The 12,915-nt window shown below is 45.6% G+C and overlaps 1 protein-coding gene across 2 annotated transcripts in view; it reads right to left on the bottom strand.

The window, feature by feature from the left end:
* The window catches only part of EPC2 (enhancer of polycomb homolog 2), a 72,145-nt gene that overhangs the window by 17,618 nt on the left and 41,612 nt on the right, over positions 1–12,915 (bottom strand). The gene's annotated exons all lie outside the window — the stretch shown is intronic.

Below are 12,915 nucleotides of genomic sequence, written 5' to 3' on the forward strand. Positions count from 1 at the left end.
CCATAGAAGTCAATGGGGCCGAGCAGGATACAAAGCACAGCCGCCATACAATGTACGGGCGCCGTGACTGGTTAGCAGAGAGACGGTCACAGGGTTTACAGCAGCGTTGGTGCCTTCACAAGCAGCTGATCGGCAGTGGTCCCAGACCCCCCACCAATCAGATACTGATGATCTATCCAGAGGAAAATCCTTTTAAGGGCTCATTCAGACGGCCGTATGCTGTCCGCAAAAATACTGAATGCTATCCGTTTTTTTGCGGATCCGCAAAAAAAATGAAACATGTCCTATACTTGTCCGTGAAAATCAGGACATGGCCCCATTGAAGTCTATGGGTCCACAAAAATACTGAATGCTATCCGTTTTTTTGCAGATCCGTTTTTTTGCGGATCCGCAAAAAAACGGATAGCATTCAGTATTTTTGCGGACAGCATACGGCCGTCTGAATGAGCCCTAATTGGTATAAAACACATGCACAGAAGTAGCTGGGCATCAGATGGTTGCCATGGCAACTGTGACACAGTGTCTCTCCACAGCCTACATCAGATTGGGTGTGAGAGCGGGCACCCCCTTTTAAAGGGAACCTGTCATGTTCCACATGCTGCTCAATCCGCAGGTTACAGAGCAGGAGGAGCGGAGCAGATCGATGTGTAATGTTGTGGGCAGAGATTCAGTATAACTTATCTTTTCCTGATGGGTCCAGAGGGCGATCCTACCCAGTGACTGACATCCGTCTCTGTTAGGGTTAAGCCAATTGGGCTCAGATTACTGTATCCGAACCAGACTCCTCCGCGGAGGTCATACATCTTACAGTAAAATGAAGCCCATATTATTAACCGCTTAAAGACCTGCGCCGTACATGTAAGGCGGGTTAACCAGGTGGGTGCAGGAGCTGCGCCCGCCCAATCAGCGGCACGTACCCGGCAGTCACTGACAGCCGGGATCCTGCTGCATACCGCGGCATCGATGAAAACGGTCAAAAGGTGACTGCAGCATGCAAAAGTAACGGGTGCCCTACGCTTCACCGCGCTGGACCCGATGGCAGAGAAGGCAAGCCTTCCATAGGCATCGGAGCTTGCCTTCTACGGAAGCCTGTGAGATCCAGCCCTTAGGCCACTTTCACATGAGCGAGTTTTCCCGCGCGGGTGCAATGCGTGATGTGAACGCATAGCACCTGCACGGAATCCTGACCCATTCATTTCAAAAAGTCTGTGCACATGAGCGTTGTTTTTCACGCATCACTTGTGCGTTGCCAGAAAATCTCAGCATGTTCTATATTCTGCGTTTTTCACGTAGCCTTGGCCCCATAGAAGTGGATGGGGCTGCGTGAAAAACGCATTGCATCCGGAAGCAAGGTTTTTCGCTGACGGTTGCTAAAAGATGTTTGTAAACCTTCAGTTTTTTTATCACACGCGTGAAAAACGCATCAAAACGCATTGCCCCTACACGGAAAACTCTGAACAACTGAACGCAATCGCAGATAAAACTGACTGAACTTGCTTGCAAAATGGTGCGAGTTTCCATGAATGCACCCAGAGCTAATCTGTATCGTTCTTGTAAAAGAGGCCTTAGGCTGGGCCTCACAGGCAGTCGGCATAAAAGCTGACAGCCAATGCATTACAATACAGGTTGTATTGTAATGCATTGCAGAGGGGATCAGGCCCCAGAGTGGGACAAAAATAAAAAGTTAAAAAAAGTTTTTCATTATAAAAAGTTATTACGGTAAGTTTTAAGTAAAAACATTAAATTTCCCAAAATAAAATCACATAAAAAAAAAATTGTAAAAAAACATATATATATATATATATAGTTTTTGCCACGTCCGTAAAGACTAGCTCTACAAAAATATCACATGATCCACCCACTCACCTGAACGCCGTCTAAAAAAATTAATTAAAAACTGCTAAAACAATATTTTTTTTTTGTCACCTTACATCACAAAATGCAACACCAAGCGATCAAAAAAGCGTATGCCCCCCAAAATAGTACCCATTAAGCAGTCTCATCCTGCAAAAAATGAGACCCTACATAAAACAGTCAGGCGAAAAAACCAAACTATGGCTCTCAGAATATGGAGACACTAAAACAAGATTTTTTGTTTCAAAAATGCTGTTATTGTGTAAAACATAAATAAATAAAAAGTATTAGGTATCGCTGCGTCCGTAAGAACCTGCTCTATAAAAATATCACAAGATCTAACCCCTCAGGTGAACACCGTAAAAAAATTAAAATAAAAGCGGTGTAAAAAAAAAGCCATTTTTTTGTCAGCTTACATCACAGAAAGTGTAATAGCAAGCGATCAAAAAGTCATATGCACCCTAAAATAGTGCCAAACAGTCATCCCATACCGAAAAAAGTGAGCCCCTACATAAGACAGTCGCCCAAAAAAACAAAACAAAGAAATATGGCTTTTTTTCCCCCCCATAAATGCTTTATTATGGAAAACTGAAACAAACAAAGAAACAGTCAAATTTTGTATTGTCACGTCCGTAACAACCTGCTCTATAAAAATACCACATGATCTAATCTGTCAGAAGAACATTGTAAAAAACTAAAAATAAAAAAAACTGTGCCAAAAAAGCTATTTTTTGTTACCTTGCCTCACAAAAAGTGTAATATAGAGCAACCAAAAATCGTACCAACAAAACTACCACCTTATCCCGTAGTTTCCAAAATGGGGTAATTTTTTTTATTTTAGTTTCTACTCTAGGGCTGCATCAGGGGGTCTTCAAATGCAACATGGCAATGTAACATACCCAGTGAAATCTGCCTTCCAAAAACCATATGGCGTTCCTTTCCTTCTGCGCTCTGCCGTATGCCCGTACAGCAGTTTACGACCACATGTGGGGTGTTTCTGTAAACTACAGAATCAGGGCAATAAATATAGTGTTTTGTTTGGCTGTTAACCCTTGCTTTGTTACTGGAAAAAATGGATTAAAATGTAAAATCTGACAAAAAAGTGAAATTCGGAAACTTAATCTACATTAATTCTTGTAGAACACCTAAAGAGTTAACAAAGTTTGTAAAATCAGTTTTGAATACCTTAAGGGGTGTAGTGTCTAAAATTGGGCCATCATAACTGAACTGGTCCTTAAAAATTTTCTTAAAAACTTTAAGATTTGCTTCTAAACTTATAAGCCTTCTAACATTTAAACAAAGTAAATGTCATTTACAAAATGATCCAAACATGAAGTAGAAATATGGGGAATGTACAGTAATAACTATTTTGGGAGAGATCACTATCTAGTTTAAAAGCAGAGAAATGTAAATTTTGAAAATTGCTAATTTTTCTATTATTTTTGTAAATTTGGTATTTTTTTTATAACTAAAAATAAAATATTTTGACTCAAATTTACTACTGTCATGAAGTACAATATGTGACGAGAAAACAGTCTAAGAATGGCCTGGATAAGTAAAAGCATTTTAAAGTTATCACCACATAAATGGACATGTCAGATTTGCAAAAAAATGGCCTGGTCCTTAAGGTGAAAAACGGCAGGGTCCTGAAGGGGTTAACAAAGTTTTTAAATGAAGCAATCACTCAACCCTTGCCCCTATGCACACGGATACAGGAAAGCCTATCACTGATGGGACCAGGACCACCCACTGCGCTACTAAGGCCAAAATGAGCCGAGCTTTTGATCAGCAAATGACACGTTATACTGAATCTTTTACTACAAAAGCTTCACTCCTCTCAACACTGAAATTGCAACAAAGAACGAAAAGTAGTGGAATTACTAAAATAACAGGATCGATTCGATGTGTACATGCAAATCAATATAAAAAATAAAGAGAAACTAAATATAAATCTGTGTATTCAGTATGTAGTACGAACGCCTCGCTCATACACACATGTACACACCTTGGCTGCTTTCAATCAGGTCATTAATGGTCGTCTGAGGAATGTTCTGCCACGCTGAATGCACTTGGGCACGCGAATCATCAAGATCTGCTGCTGGCAACTTCCTTTGCAACTCCTGACCAATGACGTCCCAGATGTGCTCGATGGCAGACAAGTCCGGGGACATTGGGGGCCAAGGTAGAGCGTTTAGGCCACGCAGGCTGCTCACAGTAGCAAGAGCAACATGTGGCCTGGTGTTGCACTGTTGAAAAACATCTCCTGGGACACTTTGGAGAAATGGCCGTACCACTGGTCTCACGACCAAATCAATCTAATGCTGAGCTGTTAGTCATGAAATGAAGATTAGAGAGGTCTGGCTACTGTACATTATGTCACCCCACACCATAGTCTCAGGAGTAGGACCAGTGTGACGTTCCCTTGTGAAGGCCACTTCATGGCGTTGCCCATGTGGTCTCTAGACCAATCACTGTGTGGGATCGCTGAGGAGGATAGACCCTCATTCAAGCCTCTATTGCCATCTTGCTATGCACCATTATAGCCTTTGAAAGCGGTGGCGTCAGGTGAAGGAACACCTGTAACTAGACATCTGACTTGTAGTCCAATGTCGTACAGACACCTTCGGATGGTTGGTGTAGACCAATTTCACTTGCAGTACAGAATGGATCACTACGCGCCATTCTTCTAACCGGGCAATACGTCCCATGCTGAGGTTGTCCTCTGTGCACCTCTTGCTGTCACTCTAGTTTGTTGTTGTCCGCCCAGCCATCGGGACACGCAACACTGAACAGAGCCGGCATCTAATCTGCCAGACTGATAAACCAAGGTCTCTCAGTTCAAGGACTCTGTCTCTCCCAGTATGTGACAACTGGCACAAGTGGCGATAACTGGTAGGTCAATAAACAGGAGGCATCACACAATCATCCCACTTGACTTGATCAGATTTCTGAGGTTTCATGTGGCTTAAAAACTTTGTTCTCAATCTGGCTTTTATGGCCCTCCTACATGGCTCAGATTGGAGCTTGAAAATTTAGCAGATCTTGGCGACCCCCGCTACGTCCTCAATTTGCATAACATTACGGTTCGTCCTTCCTGGTGCTGGAATTTCAACGTGGAGGAGAAGAAGTGTATACATTAACCGTCTCAGCTTCTTTCTGGCATGTGCCAGGGGTAGTGTGGCCAGATGCACTTGATTCAATCCTAAAGCCACTAAAAGCTTGTACAGGCTAAGGGCTCGTGCACACGGAAGGGACACGGAAAGAAAATGCGTTCTTATTTGCAGACCGTATGCGGTTCATTTCAATGGGTTTGCAAAAAAAAAAAAAACTAACGAAAGTTACTCTGTGTGCATTCCGTTTCCGTATGTCCGTTCCACAAAAGGATAGAACATGTCCTATTATTGTCCGCATTACGGACAAGGATAGGACTGTTCTATTAGGGGCCAGCTGTTCCGTTCCGCAAAATATGGATGGCACACGCATGTCATTTGTATTTTTTGCGGACCGCAAAATACATACGGTCGTGTGCATGAGACCTAAGGGTGGGGAGAAAAAAAAAACAAAACAAAAAAAACACAGGACTATTTACAAGTCCAATTACTATTTTACTCGGCGAACGCAAAACTACAAAAATAAGAACATGCAAAGGAGGTATCTCCCAAGGAAGAGAACCACCTCATCAGCGCCACCTATTGGAAGTGACTCCTTATGAGTGAAGATCCGACTTTCCAACAAGCCTCGGGATTTGACAAGGGAACACAACAAGCCATAAGTAGATTCAGCACCCTGACTAGGCCAAGGCATCGCACGGAGCCAGCCAGAATCCTACTCCGCACTGACCAGGGACAAGGATCCAGAAACCGATGTCTACGGAAGGGTATCTGGCTTAGCTATATTCTCTTGTGAAATCCCAAGGCTTGTTGAAATGCTGGATCTTGACTCATAGGGAGCTACTTCCAAAAGGTGGGGCTGGTGAGATGGTTCGTGTCACGAGAAAACAATCTCAGAATGGCCTGGATAAGGGAACTTTCACACCAACTGATCAGTTTTATCCTAATGCATTCTGAATGGAGAGCGATCCGTTCAGGATGCACCAGTTCACTCTCTTACGTTTTTTGGACGGAGAAAATACCAGAGCATGCTGCAGTTTTCTCTCCGGCCAAAAATACTGAACACTTACCGGAATGCTGGATCTGGCATGAATTTACATTGAAGTGTATTAGTGCCAGATCCGGCATTAAGTTTTCAAGCAAAACGGACCCGGCTTTCCGGTCTGCGCAGACCTTTAAAAATGAAGAAAAAATAAATAAATAAATACCAGATCTGTTTTTCCGGATGACACCGGAGAGACGGATCCGGTATTTCAATGCATTTGTCAGACGGATCCGCATCCGGATCCGTCTGACAAATGCCATCAGTTTGCGTCCGGATTGCCAGAATCCTGTGCCGCAAGTGTGAAAGTACCCTTAGTAAAAGCGTTCCAAAATGATTACCACATAATCGGTCAGGAAGGGGGAAATGGCCCGGATGTGAAGTGGTTAAGGAGATTCAGCGCCCTGCCTAAAAATAATTTAAAAAAAATATCCAGTTGCAAATTTCTATGTATAAGGCCTCTTTCACACGGGCGTTGCGGGAAAAGGTGCGGGTGCGTTGCGGGAACACCCGCGATTTTTCCGCGCGAGTGCAAAACATTGTAATGCGTTTTGCACTCGCGTGAGAAAAATCACGCATGTTTGGTACCCAAACCCGAACTTCTTCACAGAAGTTCGGGCTTGGGTTAGGTGTTGTGTAGATTAGGGATCGACCGATATTGATTTTTTTAGGGCCGATACCGATACCGATAATTTGTGAACTTTCAGGCCGATAGCCGATAATTTATACCGATATTCTGGGAATTTTCATTTTTGAGAAAAAAAAAAAAATTCCTACACAAATCTGCTGAAAATTTATGTTTATTGTTAATGTGTATTTTTTTGTTTATTGTTAATGTGTATTTTTTTTTTATAAGTCTTTTTCATTTATACTTAATATTTTTGTGTTTTTTTTTTTTTACTAACTTTTAGCCCCCTTAGGGACTAGAACCCTTGTCCTATTCCCCCTGATAGATCTCTATCAGGGTGAATAGGAGCTCACACTGTCCCTGCTGCTCTGTGCTTTGTGCACACAGCAGCATGGAGCTGAACATAGCAGCCAGGGCTTCAATAGCGTCCTGGCTGCCATGGTAACCGATCGGAGCCCCAGGCTTACACAGCTGGGGCTCCGATCGGAGGAGCAGGGGAGAGGGGATCCTGTGGCCACTGCCACCAATGAGTAATACTGGGTGGGGGAGGGGGGCGCACTGCGCCACCAAGAGTAATACTGGGTGGGGGAGGGGGGCGCACTGCGCCACCAATGTTTTTACTATTGGCCGGGATTGGGGTGGGGGGGGGCGCACTGCGCCACCAATGATTAATACTGGGGGGCTTGGGGGGGGGGCGCACTGCGCCACCAATGAAGATAAGTCTCTCAATCATTCATATACAGGAGGCGGGAGCTGGCTGCAGAATCACATAGCCGGCTCCCGACCTCTATGAGCGGTAGCATGCGATCCGCGGCACCTGAGGAGTTAACTACCGCGGACCGCAGCTACCGCTCATAGAGGCCGGGAGCCGGCTATGTGATTCTGCAGCCAGCTCCCGCCTCCTGTATATGAATGATTGAAAGGCTTATCTTCATTGGTGGCGCAGCGGCCACAGCCCCTCCCCTTCTCTTCTCTCCTCTCATTGGCGGCAGCGGCAGCAGCACAGGGGGAGGGAGACACTGCTTCCTTCTCCCCTGTGCTGCGGAGGGAACACAGAGAGCGCTGAGAGCAGCGCGTTCTGTGTTCCCAATATGTTATCGGTATATCGGCAAAATAGATGCCGATAACGTTCAAAATCCTCAATATCGGCCAAACCGATAATCGGTCGATCCCTAGTGTAGATGTTATTATTTTCCCTTATAACATGGTTATAAGGGAAATAGCATTCTGAATACAGCATGCATAGTAGGTGATCAATTGAGGGTTAAAAAAAATAAAAAAATTAACTCACCTTCTCCTCTTGTTCGCGTAGCTCCCGGTCTATTCTTTACTTCTCAAAAGATGAACTATCAGCTAGGACCTGTGGTGACATCAGATCACATGCTCCAATCACATGGTACATGACCGTGGTGATGGACCATGTGATTGGAGCATGTAATCTGACGTCACCACAGGTCCTAGCCGATAGTTCATCTTTTGAGAAGTAAAGAATAGACCGGGAGCTACGCGAACAAGAGGAGAAGGTGAGTTAATTTTTTTATTTTTTTTAACCCTCAATTGATCACCTACTATGCATTCTGTATTCAGAATGCTATTATTTTCCCTTATAACCATGTTATAAGGGAAAATAATACAGTTTATAGACTGTCCCCTAGCAACCATGCGTGAAAAACGCACAAAGAGGAGCATGCTGCGATTTTCACGCAACGCACAAGTGATGCGTGAAAATCACCGCTCGTGTGCACAGCCCCATAGAAATGAATGGGTCAGTATTCAGTGCGGGTGCAATGCGTTCACCTCCCGCATCGCATCCGCGAGGAATACTCGCTCGTGTGAAAGGGGCCTAAAGGTCTCATTCAAGTGCTACATGCATTTTTTTGGGGACAGCACATTGACCTATCGATTTCCATGAGGCCATGCACACGTCCGCATTTTTATATCGATCAGTGTGGCCGTTCTGCAGATGTTCCTGTTCTAGTCAGGACTGCGGACGAGAAAAGCAATTTCTATTGATGGAAGTGAGAAAAATGTGCAATGCTCACACGAGGCATCTGTATTCTGTGTATCTGTGGTATGCAGACCGAAAAGCGGACATGGCTGTGTGAACGAGGCCTAAATAACCAGTGTCGGGGCTGGAAAATAAGAGGCGCACTGCTTGAGAACGGTCCCAGCAAGCGGACTGAAACGTTGCATGGGTGAATAACGGAGCACACATTTGTCACCATTTGGATGTGCTGCGGTGTTTTCCTATTTTAGGTTTATCACTACGGAGAAATAAGGTGTGCAGCCCTGATTTTTGAGATTTTAGATATATATATATTTTGTATTTTTGTGATGTTTTCTAAAGAAGTGTAAATCTTTTTGCAGAGCCACTACGCATTCTGTCGTCTCTAGATTTGTTAAATTGGCTTCATATATATTGGAAAAAACATGCATACACAAAAAAAAAAAAAAAACCTGACCACATATTATTGCAAACGCCTCCATTCCTGAAAAAAATACAACTCAATTTCTTCAGTAAACAGAGAAAACCCCATTTCAGAGCAGATAAATGACATCAGTATCGACTTCCCTCTTCCTAATCAGCTGCCTCTATGCGCAGGCACGGCGTCCCCTATCACCACAGCAATATAAATGTAGACCTACTGATGTGCTAGAAATACATGAGGGCAACCAACATGGCGATCCAACCGCCAGCGGCAAGATCAATTACTGCAGGCGCCAGGGTTTCTTCTGATTTATTTGCATGGAGGCGACGTATGGCAGCACATTCCTGCTGCACCTGACACAATGGCTGACACCAGATAGCGACGATGCATTTGGCAATTTTATTTTTACGTGGAGATTTTAGATCGTTATAAGCCCAATTATTATGGTGCGTATAGGGGTCTCCCTACTCTCCTCCGATGGCAGATATGGGGGGGAAAGAGGGATTGAACATCTTGGATCTCAACATGCCACCAGGGGCGACAAGAGAGACAAGCTGCCACCAGGGGTGACTGACAATGGCTTCCTTTCCCTATTGAGAGCACCTGCATGCTTGGCCAAGGCCTGTTTCTCACTGGCATTACTCATTTCGGCAGGGGAATACCCTGCTGGATCCGTAACTACCGTGCGCTGCCTGAAGGCCGACGGACATGCGGTCGCAGCACGGCAAATATGAAGAGAGGCAGCCGGACAAATACTGCTGCGAAGGGAAGTGGTCGGCCAGGAAATAATTCAGGCAACAGCGATGGGGTTTTTTGCTTTATAACTGTTCAAGATTAGTCTGAATGCTGCAATACCAGCCACAACCAATGGACAGATATGGCGCCATTTCTGGGGGGGGGGGGGCCCCCCCTTTATATTTTTAGACAATATGAACACATTCATACAGTATTACCAATTTGTGGGATTAAAAGGGGTTGTGTCCTCTAACACACTGGTGGCCTATGGCTAAAATATGCCACCAATGTCCAATAGGAGTGGGTGGTCCCATACGTTCACTTCTATGGCATTTCCGAAAATATCTAAGTGAGTGAACATGCGCAGTGCCCTCTCCATTCGCTTCTATGGGATTTCCGAAAATAGCCAAGCGAGTGCGCTCGGCTATTTTCTGAAGTCCCATAGAAGTGAATGCAGGGTGGCTGCGCTTGCTCGGGGGAGCCAGTTCAGGACATAGGAGCAGGTCTCAGAGGTGTGACCTATCCGACATTGGGGGCATAGCCTAGCGAAACGCCACCACTGTCTGAGAGGAGATAGCCCCCACAAGTTGGTTTTTGTGGTTTTGCATAGATTTCGAGAAACGTCACATTATGGAGGAATTCTCTCTCCTTGAAGCCGTGAAGAATGGTACGCCTCAGGGAGACGGTGTACGGAGCAGGTGGCGGTTATCTCAGCTCCCACAATGCAATGCTCTGCGGTACCATGAAAGCGTTACTACTAGCGCCCTTCACCTATACATTACATACAATTCCTATGGAATATTTGGCAATGTGCGAGACATGTCCACGTGCAGAGCATCAGAGGGATTGGAGCCGCACAGACGGATCTGCACCATTTCATCTACGTCCAAAGCTGAAGAGGAAAAGGCACTTTACACACAACCCCCATCGTCCAGATCTACTGAAAAGCTAAGCCCTGCGGACCGAGCGATTGGATTTGTGCAGCCGCGTTCCCCCCGCAGGAGCCGGCATCAGAGCGCTGGCTTCTAGTTAAATAAGCTATTCTTCAATCCCAGCACGTAGCGGCCCCATCCCCCACCCTGACACCACGGATCTGAGGGCCTCGCAGAACAAGCAGCAATTTCACCGTCGGATCAGTCACAGAACGGCATCGCAATTCCTTGTGAAAATGTCACAATTGTAGTTTTTCCTCATTGAGATTAAGGACTTTTGTTGTTTTAGGACTAAATGACCGGCTGGCGTTAAGGCTGGAACACAATGATGGTACTCCCATTACAGCCTCGCATTTCCCCATCTGCTTATGAGCGATACCTGCTCCGATTTATAGTTAAAAGCTAGAAAAATGACGCCAAACTAGAAGTGCTGTATAAAGACAGAAGCCGGGCTGAGACGACGGCTTCGGCCAGCGTAAGAGGTCCTATCTTGTGACCGTAGACTGGTAATGCTGCCAAGATCCCATTTTCAGGACCAGAACAGAGGACGGCCGGCTGTGCGCTCACTGTTGGTGCTGCTAAATTCACAATCGTGACATTTATAAAGCCTAAAATTGGCCAAAAATCTGCATGGGAGCCGATGCAAAATACACAGCGCACAAGACCCTTACACCCACCCCGAGAACATAAGAAATATCAGCGGATCTTTACGTAAGGGGAGCATTCACACGTCGCAGTCCTGGTGAAGAACGAAGCTTCATCACTGCCCGACTGCAAAAACTGAACCGCCACCCAGAGTGATGCCACCGAAGTGGACATAAAGGCTTCATATGAGGTCTTCAGGAGATGTTACGGCCTCGGGGTTTTCTCCACAGAACCTCAGTGTCTACAAGCCCTGATGTCCATCAGGTCAGGTCTCCGATGGAAGTTGGTGTAAATTTGGCTACGTCCACTTCTTACTTCACAGGCAAGGTCTGCGCTAGCAAAGCTCCTGTGTCCATGGGCCCTGCGCTCGCTATACCTGGAGCCTCACATTGGTCGGCCAGAGAGCATGGGAAATAATAGTCTGATATAAGTAAGGGCTCGTTCACACGAACGTGTGCTGCCCGTTGCCGTATTGCGGGCTCGCAATACACGGGCACCGTTCCGTGTGCATTCCGCATCACGGAGGCGGACCCATTCACTTCAATGGGTCCGCAAATCCGGAGATGCGGAACGGAACACTACGGAGTGCTTCGTGGGGTTCCGTTCCGTGGCCTTTGCACCACAAAAAGATAGAGCATGTTCTGTCTTTTTGCAGAACGGAGGGATTGCAGACCCATTCAAGTTATTGGGTCCACAATCCCCATGCGGCTGGGCCACGGCACGGTCCTGTGAACGAGCCCTAGGGGCTCATGCACACGACCATTGTTTTGTGGTCAGTTTTTCACGGGTCCGTTGTTCCGCATGCGAGTTTTTCCCCCCCTCTGATTCAAGTCCTCTTCCGTTCAGTTATTGCACAAAACATATCCGTAGGGTTTCCGTATTTGATCCTTTTTTTGCGGATCGGAAACAGAAACAGTAACTTATTAAATCACCAAACACATGAGCAATATGGGCTGGGCATAGCATTTCTACAGTACGGATCCGCAAAATACGGATGTGTTCCGAATTTTTTGTGGACCCATTGACATGAATGGGGCCTCGGACTGTGATTTGCGGACAATAGGACATGCACTATTTTTTTTTTTTCAGAATGGCCATGCGGACAAACGGAATGCACACGGAGTAACTTCTGTATTTTCTACAGCCCCATTGAAGTGAATGGTTCTGCATACAGTTGGCAAATAAAACGGAAGCGGAAAGTAAATACGTTCGTGTGCATGAGCCCTAACTGATATATTTTTAAATATATAACAGAAGTTAATGATTGGGACCTACTATATGGCAACCAGAGGAATGTCCTGGGAGTCCCGTTAGAAAGCTAGGTCGGACAGGAGATATACCTCCACAAACTAAAAGCATATACTGATGGTGCTGGGGGCCACACTGTGCGCCACTTCTGACTCCTATCTCAACATGGCAGGAAAAAACTGGGACTGCCACTCAGCCAATCACCTGCTGCGGTGAAGACCCGCCTCATCCAGTGATTGGCTATCCCGGCCATGTCAGGATAGGAGACGGAAGTGACGAGCAGCAGAGACCC

Source organism: Bufo bufo, chromosome 7 (genome assembly GCF_905171765.1).
Source record: "Bufo bufo chromosome 7, aBufBuf1.1, whole genome shotgun sequence".
Taxonomy (NCBI): domain Eukaryota; kingdom Metazoa; phylum Chordata; class Amphibia; order Anura; family Bufonidae; genus Bufo; species Bufo bufo.